Source organism: Anguilla anguilla, chromosome 14 (assembly GCF_013347855.1).
Source record: "Anguilla anguilla isolate fAngAng1 chromosome 14, fAngAng1.pri, whole genome shotgun sequence".
In the NCBI taxonomy this organism is placed as follows: Eukaryota; Metazoa; Chordata; class Actinopteri; order Anguilliformes; family Anguillidae; genus Anguilla; species Anguilla anguilla.
Window position 1 is genome coordinate 1,664,966 of NC_049214.1, and position 17,851 is coordinate 1,682,816.

The following is a 17,851-nucleotide window of genomic DNA, read 5'->3' on the forward strand; positions in this document are numbered from 1 at the left end:
ACAGCTCTCTTTCTCTGTGGGAGGAAAAAACTTCCTGATACCAAAATTAAATTTACCCTCAGCCTCCTAAGGCCCAGCAATTCATTTCTGTCCCCTGTAGGGGACATGACTCTCTGGTCTTAATTTCAAGCACCATATATTCTGATTTCCACCACAAGGGCCATTCAATAAAAAATAAGATCACTACAACATGTTTCTGTCATCCAAGACACTTGTATTATGTCACAAAAATTTCAAAACCTAAACTTGTTTTTTCTGCCGGGTCTCAGAAGATTAGCTTATTTCCTCCTTATTTTTCTACTGACAGAACTCAAACTGAAAAATCTTTTCTCATTCACAACGTCAATCCCTTTTTATCAATTTAAAAACTTCAACCATATCCCTCAGTCTCCGCTTGCCAAGTCTGAAGGGATGCACTTTTTGCACATTTCATACCAGCAACCGATTTAGCTGCCCATTTTTTGGACTTCTTCCAAAGCCTCTATCTCTTTCTTGTGCGATGCCCAGAACTGTGCACAATACTCCTAGCGCTGTCCGACACTTTGACAGCATTATATAACATCAGTGTAACTTCCTTTGATTTATACTCCGCGCCCTTTCCCATATCCCCACAACAGAATCCAGGGCAGTGTCATGGTTCATGTGTGACAGGGGGCGTATATTAAAGAGGACTTCTATGAGAAATAGCTCTCAACAAAGTACTAAACCAGTTTTAAATGTCCAGACATGCCGGAGTTGAGACTGGAGGCCTGGCAGGTATGATGCAGTGGTGTCAGCGTAGGGCTATTCTGAGCTCAGGGTCCACGTACGGAATCCAGCAGCAATGTGCGGAAGGTCACCGTTAGCAATGGCTGACTTACAGCTCACAACATGAGTCTGGTCCGCATTCTGAGGGCTCTGTGGAAATCTCACTAAAAACAAGCTGTGATTCTGCTACACTGTCTGTCTCTCTGTCTGTCTGCCTGTCTGTGTGTCTGTCTGTGTGTGTCCCTGTCTGTCTTTCTGTCAGTCTGTCTGCCTGCCTGCCTGCTGGCCTGTCTGTCTGTCTGTCTGTCTATCCATCTGCCTGTCTGTCTGTCTGCCTGTCTGTCCATCTGTCTGTCTGTTTGTCTGCCTGCCTGTCTGTCTCTCAGTCTGTCTGTCTGCCTGTCTGTCTCTCAGTCTGTCTGTCTGCCTGTCTGTCTGTCTGTGCGTCTGTCTGCCTGTCTGTCTGTCTGTCTGTCTGTCTCTCTGTCTGTCTGCCTGTCTGTGTGTCTGTCTGCCTGTCTGCCTGCCTGCTGGCCTGTCTGCCTGTCTGTCTGTCTGTCTGCCTGTCTGTCTTTCTGTCTGTCTTTCTGTCTGCCTGCCTGTCTGTGTGTGTGTCTGTGTGTCTGTCTGTTTGTCTTTCTGTCAGTCAGTCTGCCTGCCTGCCTGCTGGCCTGTCTGCCTGTCTGTCTGTCTGTCTGTCTGTCTATCCATCTGCCTGTCTGTCTGTCTGTCTGCCTGTCTGTCCATCTGTCTGTCTGTCTGTCCATCTGTCTGTCTGTCTGCCTGTCTGTCTGCCTGTCTGCCTGTTTGTCTGCCTGCCTGTCTGTCTGTCTGTCTGTCTGTCTGTCTGTCTGCCTGTTTGTCTGTCTGTCTGTCTGTCCTGCAGGATTCTTGCTGTCAAATGTAAGGGACAATTCAAGGACCAGCACAAGAGCACACACATTAAAAACAAAACCAGATATTTTCAGCAGAAGTCTTTGTTTAAAAGACGTGTAAAATACACGTGAAATCACTGTAGCGAGAGAATCGTAAAATTGCTGCAATTTTGCCGAAGTGCTTATCACGTCCAGGAGATGGGAAATCGCTCGATCCCCACAACCTGACATCCACGCTGCTCCTCCACCCCTCCGTCTCCCTGTGAGTCTGTACACCCCTGTACATAATCACTGCACTGCCTTTCACTGCTCAGAAGGACAAAGGACAATTACACGTTTTGCGATTACAGTCTTCATGTGTAAAAATGAACACCATGCAATTTGTTTCCAGAACAGACCTTTTTGATGCAACAGCTTAATGTAAAAAAAATGACAGATTTTTCACCATTGACTGTCGAAAGCACATTACCAATATATGGAATTTACCTAGTCCCAGTGATTTAAAAGGGCTCGGCTGTCTGATTTTTAATCCTCTCTCTCTCTCCCCCTCCTTTTCTGAAGAGACTGGTCTGGTGCTGTCTCTGTCCTCTAATCTGCTTCCTGCGTTTCGGCTCCTGGTCACAGGAAACCGACTCTGAGAACACAAATAACAGAAGAGCAGCGGCGCGGTATATGAAGAGGTGTCTGTGAAGAGCACTTCAGCGCGTCGCAGGGCTGGCCTCGCCACTGAAGAGGGCATCAGTGCATCACGTTCTCCGGGATCTGCCGCGCGAGAGAGAGAGCAGCTCCCACAAACCCCATTTCGCTGCAAACCTTTCGCTCACTGAAAAAAACAGGTGTTATCAGGTTGTGTGAAATGGACTGGCGGACTGGCCTGTGGAGCCGAGATTCACCCTCTGCCTCCTGCTAAATCCGTCTCCTCCTCTGGATGTGTCCGGGGGTCGAGCTCGCTGACCTGGCACACGCCCAGCCGAAACCCTGCTCTTATTTCTGGTTCAGTGGAGCCATCTTGTAAACTGGCAATTTGATTTTTTTTTTTTTCTTTTTTTTAAATAACAAAAAAAGATAACCTGGAGCAGGACAGCTTCTAGAGAATTGCCACCAATATTGCAATTTAGAAACAAAGAATTTAAAATCTCCCAAAAAAAAAAAAAAACACCTACTGCTACATGTTGCGCCCTGGCTTGGAACAGGATTGTGTTCACAGGCATGAGACTGCACAGAGACAGACTGCACAGAGAGAGACTGCACAGAGAGAGACTGCACACAGAGAGACTACACACAGAGAGACTGCACAGAGAGAGAGACTACACACAGAGAGACTGCACAGAGACAGACCGTACACAGAGAGAGACTGCACACAGAGAGACTGCACACAAAGAGAGACTGCACAGAGAGAGAGACTGCACACAGAGAGACTGCACAGAGAGAGACTGCACAAAGAGAGACTGCACACAGAGAGACTGCACAGAGAGAGACTGCACAGAGAGAGACTACACAGAGACAGACTGCACAGAGAGAGACTGCACACAGAGAGACTGCACACAGAGAGACTGCACAGAGAGACTACACACAGAGAGACTGCACACAGAGAGACTGCACACAGAGAGACTGCACACAGAGAGAGACTACACAGAGAGACTGCACAGAGAGAGACTGCACAGAGAGAGACTGCACAGAGAGAGACTACACAAAGAGAGACTGCACACACAGAGAGACTACACACAGAGAGACTGCACACAGAGAGACTGCACAGAGACAGACTGCACAGAGAGAGACTGCACAGAGAGAGACTACACAAAGAGAGACTGCACAGAGAGAGACTGCACAGAGAGAGACTGCACACAGAGAGACTACACACAGAGAGAGACTACACAGAGAGAGACTACACAGAGAGAGAATACACAAAGAGAGACTGCACACAGAGCGACTGCACACAGAGAGACTGCACAGAGATCACACACAGAGCATTCTCCCTGAACCATGAACACAGACACAATGTGCGTCTGTATCGCAAGCCTCTCCAGAAGTCTGACATCTCCGATCACTCCATATCAAACACCACAGACGGCGAATCTCGCACAAAACGCTCCTCAGTCTCGCTGTGCTCATCAACATGTCTGACGATGCCAAAAGAAATGAATGAAATGAAAATCTGTGAAGGGCGGCTTAGGTCCATGATATTCATCCACCCGCCATGCAAAGACGAGCATCCTGTCAGTTTCAGATTCACTGGTCACTGATGACATCACAGAAGAAAGGAAATGGTTCCGGACACCAGTCATACAGTGGGATGCTCTATACGGACGGCCAGCTGTCTCAATTAAAAACGGAGAATCTCTTCCTCCTGAGATTTAAGTCAGCGGGCGACAGCTTCATCATGCGGGAGACGAGGCATTATCGATCCTTCAAAGCACGCAGTACGGTGAAGTCAGAGCTGATTAACTCTCCATCCTTCAGAAAGCTTTGACTGGACCACAGTTCTAGTGAAAGACCCCTTTTACCCCCAAAGGCACCGGCATTCATGTTCATCCTCTGCAGGGGGACATGAGTCTCGGGTCTTAATCTCAAGAACCGTACATTCTGCTACACTGAAACCTGCACTGCAAGAGCCATTCAATAAAAACAAAACAAATAATATTACTGGAAATATTTTCTAAAATATTATCGGTTTCATTTTTTTATTGAATGACCGTCGCGTTGTCCAAAAAAAAAAAAAAAAAAAAAAAAAAAAAAGAAGATACTGAAACTTTTCTCTTGCGGGTCACAGGAGTGCATGCCACAGCGGGGTTTGATATGAACACATGAAGAGTCACATCCATTCTAAACATATGTGTATCATGATTGGAAATAAAGATCGTACTTTCTTCTTCTCTTGTCCTGGTTTTGTTTCGATAAACAGGGGGAGCCTGGGGCAGGGATTGTCATGGGACGTCCTGCATCCTCTGACACCCCAACATGGTGAAGGGGTTAGGCCTGCCCTTGAGTTTCCGGTGGCTGCTGCTTCAGACAGGGGGCCAGTAAAGTTTTCTTTAGATTTTGGTGAAAACATAAAAAGGGAGACTGAAAGAGCTGACAGTGCAGTTCTGGGAGTGACCCAGATTTAAGCCACAGCTCTCTCATCCCCACAAATAATATTAAATCTCCCAGAAACCCAGAAACAGGTCACTCTAAGGGAACAGGGGACACTGTGGGGGACATTTTGTTTGTCAGGAGTACACCTCTGTTTTCACAGCCTATGCACAGACTATACTCACATTAATAATGATTTCTAAAATCTTTGTTTTAAATGGAAAGCATGGTATATTTCTAATGAAACTGTGGCTGGATAGGGGTTGTGTGACTCCTATAACACTACTGGTGAGGTCAGTGGCTTGGACATTTTTATTTCTCAGCATCAATTAGCTCCCCACACTCAAGCAATTTAATGCACTCTGAATGCCAAGCTTGGGTGGACTTCAGGACCACGGACAGTGGCACAGGCACACAGCTAACGCTAGCTTTATCACCCTTCCTGCTGCTTTTTGACTGCATCAGGCCTAATTGTAAAGGTGACATTGTGTTTCTGAGAAGTGAAGCTTGTGCTTTAGTGCCACCCAACCTTCTCAGTTTTTTTTTTTTTTACTTCAGCCTCTGATGGAAGTAAAACCAGGTGCTGGGGTCAGTAAAATGCATTGTTGGCCTGCGTCATGAATCCATCTGACACCACGCCACAAATACATTTTCCATAAGCTATTTCTGATTGAATGGCTCTTTCCCTGAAGTTACATTGGAAGGTTGATGAATCCAGGGCCTTAGACAATGTTTCCAGGTCAGGACAATGACCTTGAATCTGAAAGCCATCTGCATGTGATCAAACCTATCTTGGTACAAAGAAGGGAGTTTTGGTTGAAAAACTTCCTGAAATAGTACAATCCCAGGATTGGCTTTAAAATGAAGCTCTGGAAGACTTTCCAATCCCAGAATACATTACAAGTTATCTTATCAGCTGCATGTTATTTGTGTTTTATCTGGTTTCTAATGGAGTGCTACTGACTTCATTTTTCAACTTCAACTTTCAGCAAAAGAAACTATTTCTTTGCTCCTTGTGTTTTTTTCCTCCCAGGTTACAGTCATTAACTTCAATGGCTTTCAGGGCATAGAGAATGAAACGGACCTGGTGGACAAATGAATTGAGAAAGGTTTTAAGTTCCCGGGTCACTGGGAAAGTTACATTAACGCGCGAGCTTACAAAGGTAGCGACCATGATGCCTACACACAGAGATCACTTTACCGTTAGCCCGGAGATACTGCAGACGTTTACCATCACTTTCCTGCACATCACCTTTCTCTTCTGATGAAATTATACGTACAATGAAGCATAATGAGTCCCCAGTAATCATCCGTTCTCATGTATAATATGCTGATTCATACAATCAGATATGACAGATGCAATCACAACAAAACCTTATAATACGGTAATAGCAGGCTGAACACAATGTGCCAGGCCACGAAATGAACGTGCAAATGTTCAATACTAATTTATCCACACGATCCCACTACTACGTTTATATAAATGGTTTTGAAAGTGGCATGTGTGCATTGGGGATGGGTTTGGTTAGGATTCGTTCCTTAGGATCACAGAGGGAACACACAAGACTGCTTGGCGTTTTTGACCTGATAAACTCGGGGTCATAGGTCACATAGGTTCATAGGTCACAACCTTGTCCGTATTAGCACCAAGAATTCACAACATGCTGGATGCCTGAGTCATGCGGTTAAGCAGTGAGTAAATAAGATGCAAATAAATTTCTCTGTTTAATTGCTTGGATTGAGATGTAAATTTAAGGTGCTGGTTTAAATTAGTTCATTGAGGTGTTTCTTGTGTGGGTGCTTTTGTTTTGGTTATACTCAGTATCTAGCTAACGGTGGGCTGAATTCTGCACAGGGGAAATTGACACGTTAATTCCAGGCTTGCCACAGTCTAGATGAACAGTGAATTATCTTTTCTACAAAAGTACCTTTGAAACTTTACATTCACCGGATTAAACATCTTGCTTTTAGTGCAGAAGGGAATGCTCCCACAGTTACTCCGCAATGCCATGGCTGCAAGATTTCTATCTGTCCCAAAGAAGTGGAATTACGCCTTTGGTCTTACTATTGTGCTGTGTCTGTAGCACTTTGCAAGGAGGATACAAAGCCGCTGTTGCATAGTGTGTTTGTGTGTTGATTGGGTTTGTTGTAAATATTGCCTTATAAGTGGATTATCACCTCTCTACAAATCCCACATTTAACACATTCTGAACTTCTGATGAAGTCATTCACATTATTGGACTTTATTGGGCTTGGAAATATTTTTTTTTAATACCGTTTCTTATTTACACCAGAAAACAATTAGGTATTAAAAATTGAGAGAAATAAATCATTTGCATTTAAAAGGATTGCCTGCACTCTTGACTATTTCTCTCTACATTCAGACAAAAACAAACCATCAATGGATTCTACAAATTTGTACCAAGCAACACTGCTGACCAATCATCTGTACCAAGCAACACTGCTGACCAATCACCTGCACTAAACAACACTGCTGACCAATCATCTGTACTAAACAACACTGCTGACCAATCACCTGCACTAAACAACACTGCTGACCAATCATCTGTACTAAACACTGCTGACCAATCATCTGTGCTAAACAACACTGCTGACCAATCATCTGTACTAAACACTGCTGACCAATCACCTGCACTAAACAACACTGCTGACCAATCATCTGTGCTAAACAACACTGCTGACCAATCATCTGTACTAAACACTGCTGACCAATCATCTGTATTAAACAACACTGCTGACCAATCATCTGTACTAAACAACACTGCTGACCAATCACCTGTACTACAAAACACTTCCGACCAATCGTCTCACCAATCATCATTGGAGGATTTTGAAAGATTCTAATTGGACAAATGGTCAAAGATCCCACTCAATATGTTGACCAACCTTAGGACAGCTCTGAAGACCACTCAGTGCTGTTATCCCTGAGAAGGGAGGGAGCAGAAGCATGAACACACAGGTGCTAATATCTTTGATCTTTTCTGATCAAACTTCGATGTTTTTCTCTGAACTTTATTAGAATGAAAGAATTTTCCCATGACTGTAGCTAATAACCCGTGTTGTTTACCTTAAACATTTTTTTTTTTTTGCTCATCAGTTATGCTTCATATATGACACAGCACTACACTGACCAATGAGAGCACTCTGTTCATATACGACACAGCACTACACTGACCAATGAGAGCACTCTGTTCATATACGACACAGCACTACACTGACCAATGAGAGCACTCTGTTCATATACGACACTGCACTACACTGACCAATGTGAGCACTCCGTTCATATAGGAGAACACTACACTGACCAATGAGAGCACTCTGTTCATATACGACACTGCACTACACTGACCAATGTGAGCACTCCGTTCATATAGGAGAACACTACACTGACCAATGAGAGCACTCTGTTCATATACAACACTGCACTACACTGACCAATGAGAGCACTCTGTTCACATACGACACTGCACTACACTGACCAATGAGAGCACTCCGTTCATATAGGAGAACACTACACTGACCAATGAGAGCACTCTGTTCATATACAACACTGCACTACACTGACCAATGAGAGCACCCCGTTCCGTGAGGAGCAGAGGGAGCAGACAGACATAATTAAGGCTGTTTAACGATGTCAGAGAAGCCTTTATTAAATTGCATAATCCGCACAGTAACAATGAAAATATCTCCCACATGAAAGGCAATATTCAGAGATAAGAGCGAAGCCGGGGAGGTGCAGAGTTATCACTGCAATACAACCACGTTATTAAGACATTATGCACATCGCAGCGATAACCCAGAATCCCACGGCCCACCGCACACATCTGTTAGATATCTAAACGGCCTTTAATATCGCGGCATAAAAAGCGTACTGCATGAGACGTCCTCGGCCCAAACAGCATTAACTTACAGCAGGAACAGCCACAGCTATGAATGCTCACTGTGTGAAACATGGTAGGATCAGCCAAATTATAAAAATAAATGAATTAATAAAAGACATTCTGATGCCTCCTAAAACAGGCTGTAGAATTAGTTCTGCTGTTATTGTATTACCCTTTATTGCTTTATTAAACTTCCTTTAGAATTTGAAAACACACGAAGAGTGAAATATTCATTTAATAAACTTAAAATAAGTTTTAAGTTTTAAAAACATCCCAAAAAATGGTGCTCATATCGAGCAAAACGGGTGCAGACTGATGAGCGGAGGGACATGCCCATTGGCTGGTGCGTGGGAGACGACTCTGGAGATATAAACAAGCATAAACATAAACGCAGCTGAATTTCATAAGCCTCTTACCACACAGTTCAATGACAGAGGACCTGGTCCCAGTGCCGAGCTCTTACCATACACAAAAACCATCCCGAAGGTGTACCGCGTAGCAGAACATGCACTGTGATTTATTCGAACTTCTTTAAAAAAAAAAGCATTTTACGGAGAGAGAAACATTGGGTTTAATTGTCTGCTGTGATGTCAGACAGCGAGCACAAACCCACAGCTCATGGCGCGGTGTTTTCTGTAATGATGCGTGTCCTCTCTCAAACCGCTGCCCTTTCACTGACTGCGGACTCCGCGCTCCGTAGATTAAACACAACCGTGTGATTTATGACCGCAAAGTTCACCGAGCTGTCACAGACCTCTGTTTGTGGGGGGGGGGGGGGGTTTCAGTTGGAAAACGAAAACAGAAAGACATTAAATAAATCACATTACCAGCTGTCAGGGAGCTCCTGTGAGAATCCCCCCTCACCCCCACCCTGCCCCCCCCCCCCCACCACCCACGCCCCCAGACCCCACGCCCCCGCAGCCCCCCCCACCCCCCACGCCCGCGCACACTTTCGGAAAAGGACAGTAATGCAGAAAGTTTTCAGTGTAGCCTCCCAGTGTAGCGATAACAGATGGGCCGCGATCATAGCTGGGAGAACTGCCCCCCCCCCCCCCCCCCCCCTCCCCTCCCCTCCCCCCCCCCCCCGTATGCTGAAGCATGCTGGCCTACCGCTGCTTTGGAGCGCTTTTCTAACAGCCAGCCCTTCTTCACATAACGAGGAAGAGGAGGAATAAGAGGAGGAGGAGGAGGAGTAGAGCTGATCTGCTGAGTGAGCAGCAGTGGCTGCATCACTTGGGAGAAAAACACAAGACTTTCCTTATTTTACCATTTCCATTACAAGAGAGTGCATCGACCGGGCCGCGCGGACAGAGGGAGAAACGTATCGATCAGCCGCTATCTGTCAAAAGACATCCTTCTGCAAGGTCGGCCATCCATCACCCCCCCCCCCCGCCCATAAACGCCAGAGTCCCACGCCACTTCCCCCGGCAGGGTCAGACCACAGGCCCGCTGAACGCTGATGTGATTAAACCTTCGCCCCGGCACCCGTCTGGGCTTTTAGTGACTCAGGGGGGTTTTTTTTTATTTTTTTTGGTTTTAATGGGTCGGGCAGTAATGCAGTTGCCGTGTTCCTGACCCGCTGGCCCAGACTCACAGCCTCTCTCCTTCCAGACGCCCGTCTCAGAGCTCAGCCCCAATCCGCCCACCGTCGCTGCGCATTCAGCTCCGTTGACCTGATTTGATTTGATTTGATTTGATTTGATTTGATTTGATTTGATTTGATTTAGCACAATTAAAATATGAAACAAAAACAGAAGAGATTTTAAAGCAGTGAAATAGTGCAGGGAGAGGCAAGAAGCCCAAGGGGCTTATACATGGCCTCAGCCTAAATAAAATGACAACTCAACAAAAACATACAAAAGTAGATAGAGCATAAATAAGTAAGAAATATTGTTTGCTAAATATAGGATAAGGTGGAACAAACAAAAGAAAAATAATAAAATACATGTGTGTGTGAATGTGTATGTTAGCTTCCTACTTCACCTCACCAGAAGAGTGTGAAAATGTGAGTGTGTGTGTGTGTGTGTGTGTGTGTGTGTGTGTGTGTGCGTGCATATGCGTGGAGCAGGAGCACGATGGTCCTCCACCTCCAGGGATGGGCAAGGAGAATACACTCAAATGTGCTGTAGGTTCTTACCTTAGCACTCACGTGGGACACGTCAAATCCGCACTGTACACACTACTGCTGGGTTTCAGATAGAATATCAAATACACAAGTACCTGGCATACAGATTCACATGTATGTGTTTTATTGAATGAAAGGCTCTGTTTTATATGGTTCATACCTCCGTACCACCTGCAAGGTAAGTCACACCTCCACCTATTGGACTGTGGTCTATGGATGCACATATTTGGGAGTTATTACATAATTTTAAGTTATTTCATAAGTTAACCTGCAGACACTGCAGCCCTCCAGGACTGGAGTTAAACCCACAGATGCTGCGGCCCTCCAGGACTGGAGTTAAACCTGCAGGCACTGCGGCCCCTCCAGGACTGGAGTTAAACCTGCAGACACTGCAGCCCTCCAGGACTGGAGTTAAACCTGCAGACACTGCGGCCCTCCAGGACTGGAGTTAAACCTGCAGACCTCCAGGACTGGAGTTTGACACCTTTGCTTTAGTCACTGTTTATGACTTATCAGTCCAAACTAGAAGGGTCCCGAAGGTATGGAAATCAGAGTTGTTCTGTATTTACGTCACTGTCAGAACCCAGTGCATAAGTGTGGACAGAATGCCATCAGACTACCTAAAGGAGTTCCCCAGGGCTTCAGCTTGAGACCCATCCTCTTTACGGCTTATATAAATGACACTGTCTTATCTTTTAATAACTGTGAACTTCATCTGTATGCTGATGACACTGTTGCTTATGCAACTGCCACTGCAGTATGCCAGGCAATTGAAAACATTCTATGTGCCTTTTCCAGCTCTCATAATAAACAGTTAAGACTTCAAATTCATCTTAAATGCTGAAAAAAATAAAGTTTACACTCTTCCCAAGAGTTTGTGCAAGAAAAAAAAACAATCCCAGTCTTTACTATATATATGGCTTTGTCCTTGATGGTATACAAAATGAAAGAGTCTCATTTTACAAACGTCAGGGGATTTACAATGATGACAAGCTGTCATTCAAACCACATACAGTCCACAGACACCGAGAAATTTATAGAGAAAATCTGGGGGTTTTGTTTACAGAAATAAAGCAGGCCTGTCACTTCACAGTAGGAAGAGACGCGTTTAGGTCACTTTCCTGTCGGCACTAGATATCATTCATACGCCTGCCTGTCCCGCATTTCTAAAGCCTTTGGATGCCGCACATCATTGAGCTCTTTGCTTCATCGTTTGTGCCAAGTTTCGAACTTATCACTGCACCCGGCGCCAAAATGTGACGCGATCTGTCACGGACAGAAAAGACCGTCACATTTAACGCCACCCCGGAACTGGAATGAATTCAGTTACTCGAAGACTGGCCTTTCCATTCCCCTCCTGTACTGACCTGGGTAAAACTGTGTTTTAGTTATTACGCTCCTTGGTGCTGAAATAATCTCCAGGACAAATTGAAAATTCAGTGTTTGGTGTCACTTTCATACTGCAATCAGCGACCGGTTTTCTGAGGAATGTGCCTGCTTGCTGATCCTTAATATTCCGTTGCAATTTCTAGATATTTGCGCGGTGTATAATGTGTAGTGTTCTCCTGTAGTTTTTCTTGTTGATGTTCACCTGTAAAAGCGTACAATCTCAGTTTGACTCCATAAATAAATAAGCGATGAACGAGTGTTCTGTGAATGTTAGCCTGCCAGCTTCCATTATAATACTGTAGCTAGCTTGCTCATCACATTGTTATCACGTGCGCGCAAGATAGCCATTACAAAACTCACCAAGTTATTTTGAAAACTCCGTATCGTGGTTTACTTTTCTTCACATTAACAAAGCATGCGACGAATACTGAGGTGCAAACAACGAGCAAACTTAAATAGAACACAAAACAGAAACACAGCACTGAATATAAACTCCAGCAAAAAGACGCCAACATGCAATTGACAATGCTTATAAAATTTAGAGAGGGGCATTTTGTCATAGACTGAGTTCTGGCTCCGCCTTCCGGTGAAGAAGCCAAACGGTTTACGGTTAGTGTTATTATAGCGAGCAGCCAATACAAACAGAGGCACTGCGGAGTTGAAAGAAAAACATTCAACAAACTGTCTGTGTGACTCGAAACTGGATTCGGAGACTGAGAAATTATTTTAAGAAGGTGGATATTAAAAAAAAAAAAAAAAAAAACATTTTGGTGTTTGGCTATACTCTAGTCTAAATGTTTTTCAAGCACGAGGAAAGGATGTCATGGTAGTTCACGAACTGTTGACGAAACGAATGAGTCAGCGAATGATTAATGTTTATCCCTAATGGAACGGGTTTTTTTTGAGCATTATGAAAACTCGTTTTTCGGAATCCTTGCACTTCTTATTTATTTAACCGGGTCTCTTGAGAATAATAATCTAATACCTAAAAAAATACCTAATCACTGCTAAAGGGTGGCACGACCGTCCAGTGAATCGCACCGTCGCCTCACGACAAGAAGGTAAAAGTTTGAAAAGTACCGATTTTGAATCCCGACGAAGGTCTTCTGTGTAGAGTTTGCGTGGTGTCCTCAGGTCCGCGCGGGTTTCCGGCAGGTAATCCGATTATCGCCCACAGTCCAAAGACATGCAGGTGGGCTAACTGGAGACTCTAAAATTGACCCTCGGGGATGTCTGTGAGATCAAATGGTGTGTGGGCCCTGCGATGGATTGGCAACCTGTCTAAGGTGTATTCCTGCCTCGCGCCCATTGCATGCTGGGATAGGCTCAGGTAAGATTTTCGTACTGGGCACTGTCTGTGTGTTTCCATGGTATAACTAAAACGGAAAAGTTAAAACTTTGGTTTTCAAATGCATACCGGGTAATATACTCATTTAAGACGTCAAATTAAGTAAAAGCCATAAAAATATTCATCATCAGGAATATGCAAACAGTTTTTAGGATATCTTTTTAACCTCATATTTTTCAAAAGATCTTTCAGGGAAATCTTCATGCTATATCATACAATTACATTATAGAGAATTGTGTCCTTCCATCTTTGTGGCAACAGTTTGGGGAAGGCCCTTTCCTGTTTCAGCATGACAATGCCTCCGTGTGTAAAGTGAGGTCCGTAAAGAAATGCTTTGCTGAGTTTGGTGTGAAAGAACTTGCCTGGCCTGCACAGAGCCCTGACTTCAACACCATCGAACACCTTTCAGGTGTTTGGAATGACGACTGCGAGCCAGGCCTTACTGCCCAACATCAGTGCCCAACCTCACTAATGCTCTTGTGGCTGAATCGAATCCCCGCAGCCATGTTCCAAAATCTCGTGGAACGCCTTCCCAGAAGAGTGGAGGCTCTTACAGCAGCAAAGGGGGGTTCAGCTCCATATTAATGCCCATGGTGTTGGAATGAGATGTTCAACAGGCACATTGTGAGTGTGATGTTCGGGTGTCCACATACTTTTGGCCATGTAGTGTATCTGGTTACCATACACAGGAAAAATTCACACACATATAATCCGAAATTATCAGGCTATACTAATGCACAGTGATACACACCTCTGTGCTGCAGACTGACCGGTCAAACAAACCCGATGTGGGCCCAGAAGTAGCACCATTATTATGCCTTACCAAAGGTTCTTAAACTTCTCGTTACCCGAGGCTTATACTGGTCGTTCTTATTAGTCATGCTAAGCTTGAACGGAAATGAGTCACACTTCCATTTCACAAAAAGACTGCTACTCCATTTTCAGTTTTAATTCCTCGCGGAGGCTGTTCATTTATGATGAAGTTGTGAAGTTAGAAGCATCCCCAACGCACAGTCAAGTTGTATCTGTACTTCTGCTTAGCACTTTTCTTTGTCCATAGTTTTCAGTGTCTCAGTAATGGACACATAGTCTATTATTTTTGAGAATTTAACTTTGTAATGTTGACAAAGAAAAAAATGTTTGAATGAGATACTGCTTAAGGGGATTTTGATTGTTGGTTATAAGCTGATAAAATTATATATAGTTACAAAATGTGAGCTTGTTCAAATAAAAAAAGGGCTAAAGTCGAGTAAGGCAAGTAAAAATTGCAGTAAATGACTCAGATTAAAATGTGTATATTTTGACTTCACTTCGCAAGTTTCCGAGTTCTGAACGACCCACCATTCCTGAAGGGATCCTGTCTCTGAGGTTCTGCTGCATTAGAGAGGGGAGCAATGGAGACCATTTTGTAGTAGATGGAGCTCTGGTGCCCCCTTGTGGTGTAAAAAGTCAGACCTTACAGCACCTTGTTTCCCCAGGCGACCCCATCCAAGTACAAGTGAGGGGGGTGTGTTTCCCAATAAAAAAGAAAGAGACTGACAGTAAATAGGAAACTTTTCTGAAGGAAAGTTTGTAAGAAGTAACACTATGTGTGAATCCAAAACAATTTTTATAAGAAATGTGCAGTCACCTACGCAGTCATGCACTAGAGGGTTACACACCCGTTAACCATTTAAGGATGCTTCAGGTGTTCACTGGGCCTTTCCCTCATTTCAGGGCTAATGTTTCCAGTTTTTGGCTAGCTGGCGTCGAGCCACTTTCCACCATCCATTAGCACCACAAAACAAGAGTAAAAAGTAGCGTTGTGTGCCTCTGTGTACAAACAATGAGCAAAAACAGCCGTGTTAACCTCATCTGTGAAACGTGGTGGAGGTGGTGTTACGGCTCGGGCATGTATGGCTGCCGCTGGAACTGGCTCACCTGTCTTCACCGGTGATGTGGCTTCAAACTCGCCTCCTCATCTCCTCCCGGTGAAGGAGACATCGACGCGCGCTGCCGCCGAAGTCTGCTCACGTATCTGGGTGACACTATGCAAATTACAGAAACTACGGAGACAGTGCAGAAATCGAATTTCCCCAATTATGCACGATGTTTAGTCAAATCTGTGCGTGGTTCATTAGGTTATTATCACACGCAGCGTCCCGCCCAAAGGTTAGATCGCCTCCAACGAATAACAAAATGTCAGTTCCTTTTTGTGGCTCATATCCTACAGACAAATTTGGCAATTTAACACAGGCGAGCAGGTTTTTTTTATCTGCCTGCATGCATGTTGCTTAAATGAACATTACTGAAATTAAATACGCATGGCAGCTACCATTATTTCAGTATGTGAATAGTATGTATGATTTTTTTTTTTTTTCAGCCATTTCCAAAGGACATATTTATTACTAACACATAATACAACAAATATCAAGGGAATCATCCTTGGGGCAATTAAAAATCACACATCAGGTCTTAGTTGCCATCTGAGGAATCTGAACCATGCATCTGGACCGGGGGTTTCTTGATTTGTGGTTTGCACATGAATTGTATATTTCTTTTGTGACTTTACCAGGGAAGATACCCAGCGTCTGGTAATGTTTACAAGTTTCAGACTCCATGCAGCCATGAAATGCAAAGGATCTGCTACCAAGTACTAAATAAGATGACTTTGTTTCAGATTATGCTAATTTGTCCGATTACTTTAGGTCCCCTAAAATGGGGGGACTAGGTAGCCTATAAAAAAGGCTGAAATTCCTACGCGGGTCACCCGATATGGGTGTAATTACCCTCAAATAAAACCCTCATATCCATTGTTTTATTTCAAATCCAGTGGGCTGGAGTACAGAGCCAAAACAAAGTGGAAAATTGTTTCACTGCCCTAATGTTTCTGCATTTCACTGCATAAGCATGTTTATGACTATATAGAATTTATGATACATATATGTATGCCCATCGTCTGCGGTCGAGCTTTATTTGTTTTATTTTACTTCACTGCCTACAGCGTCTGAATTACTGCTGAGCTGGGCTGAGTTGAGCTGACCCAGCTGGTGGTCAGCGTGTCATGCTACACTCAATAAACCGGCGCTAAATTAAGTGCCCACTGCCATATACAGTCCCAACGAGAGATCCCTAACAAGCCATATATTTTTCGCTAAACAGCCGGGTATATTTAAACATACAAACGTCTGCAAATACGCTCAGTTTTTGCACGAAGAATTGAAGTAAGCATAGCGGGGCTATAGAGCACGATGTCCCGAAATAAGAATCCGAGGAATTCGGGTTCTTCCTTACGACTTCGTCACCGCTCGGTAATCGCGTGTTTTGTATGGGTATACCTATATTTCAGACTGACGAGTTAACTGAATGCTGTTCAGTGTGAAAACAAAGACGCATTTGTAACAAAAAAAAACATTACTGCATAATTTGCTCTGTTCGTGAATTTCAAGAAGATTACCAAAGCAATATGATATCTGCGCCGCTGGTGTAGTGGTATCATGCAAGATTCCCATTCTTGCGACCCGGGTTCGATTCCCGGGCGGCGCACTGATTTTTTTTAATTTATTTTTTAAATCCTCTTATTACGACGATATCTGAAGAATTCGTTCTTACAAGGACATCAGACACGAAGGTAAAGCTACAAAGAAACTGACACACAGATGACTAGCTAGCGAGCTACAAAGCTATGTAATGTTAGATCATAACACAAATCACCAGGCTTTATTGATTCTAGATGCAGCCTATAGACTATAATGGGGCTTTTCGAACCACTCCCTTCTTTGCTTGCAGAGATGGGGGGATACTCCGTTGTGGATGAGTGAAAAGGATTAAACTAGTGCTTCATTATTTGATTGAATTGCTTGGACAAGCTCCATTTTACAAATTGTCTTAAACATCTTGTGAATTTCAAGATTGGGAAAGAAATTGTAACTTTATGCTTAAGAAATGCTCCAAAAAAATTCAGGATGCATAACCTGAAAGTTGGAGGTTGACCGTTGGAGCCCAATTTAGCTATATAAATCTGGTCTTTTCTAGAATTTCTTCTCTAAATTGCGGACTGATTACTTGTGTGATCCAGATGCATAAAGGGGTTGTGCAACAGACATGGAGATCCCTCTTAGAGCTTTTCACCAATGTGTCTAAAGATCCAGTGACTGGTAGGGCGGGTTTAGTGTGCGGCTGGACCAACTTAAGAGTCATATCTTCTATCTCTTATCAGGGCAGACAGCTTCCGGAAGGGGTGTCTTTATTAACTGAATTGATCGCAGTCATTTGGGCACTGTGGTCAATAGAAGATACAAGACCCGGAGAACGTGTACACATTCTGCAGCTGCTCAGATGGTGGTCTGCAGGGGGAAGGTCATCTACAGCCAGGCCGAAATTTAGTCTGTGCAGGTGTCAATAGTTCTCTTTT

General features: G+C 44.0%; 1 long non-coding RNA gene and 1 other non-coding gene across 2 annotated transcripts in view; one reads left to right on the forward strand and one right to left on the reverse strand.

Moving 5' to 3' along the window:
* Positions 1-13,402, reverse strand: part of LOC118212436 — a 103,917-nt gene extending 90,515 nt beyond the window's left edge. The window contains exon 1 of the long non-coding RNA XR_004762221.1: positions 13,191-13,402. This is a non-coding gene — a long non-coding RNA (uncharacterized LOC118212436). The remainder of the gene's footprint in view (positions 1-13,190) is intronic.
* A 3,510-nt stretch (positions 13,403-16,912) lies between these two features.
* Positions 16,913-16,983, forward strand: trnag-ccc. Its single transcript has one exon. It is a non-coding gene; the product is annotated as a tRNA-Gly (tRNA).
* The last annotated feature ends 868 nt before the right edge of the window (positions 16,984-17,851 follow it).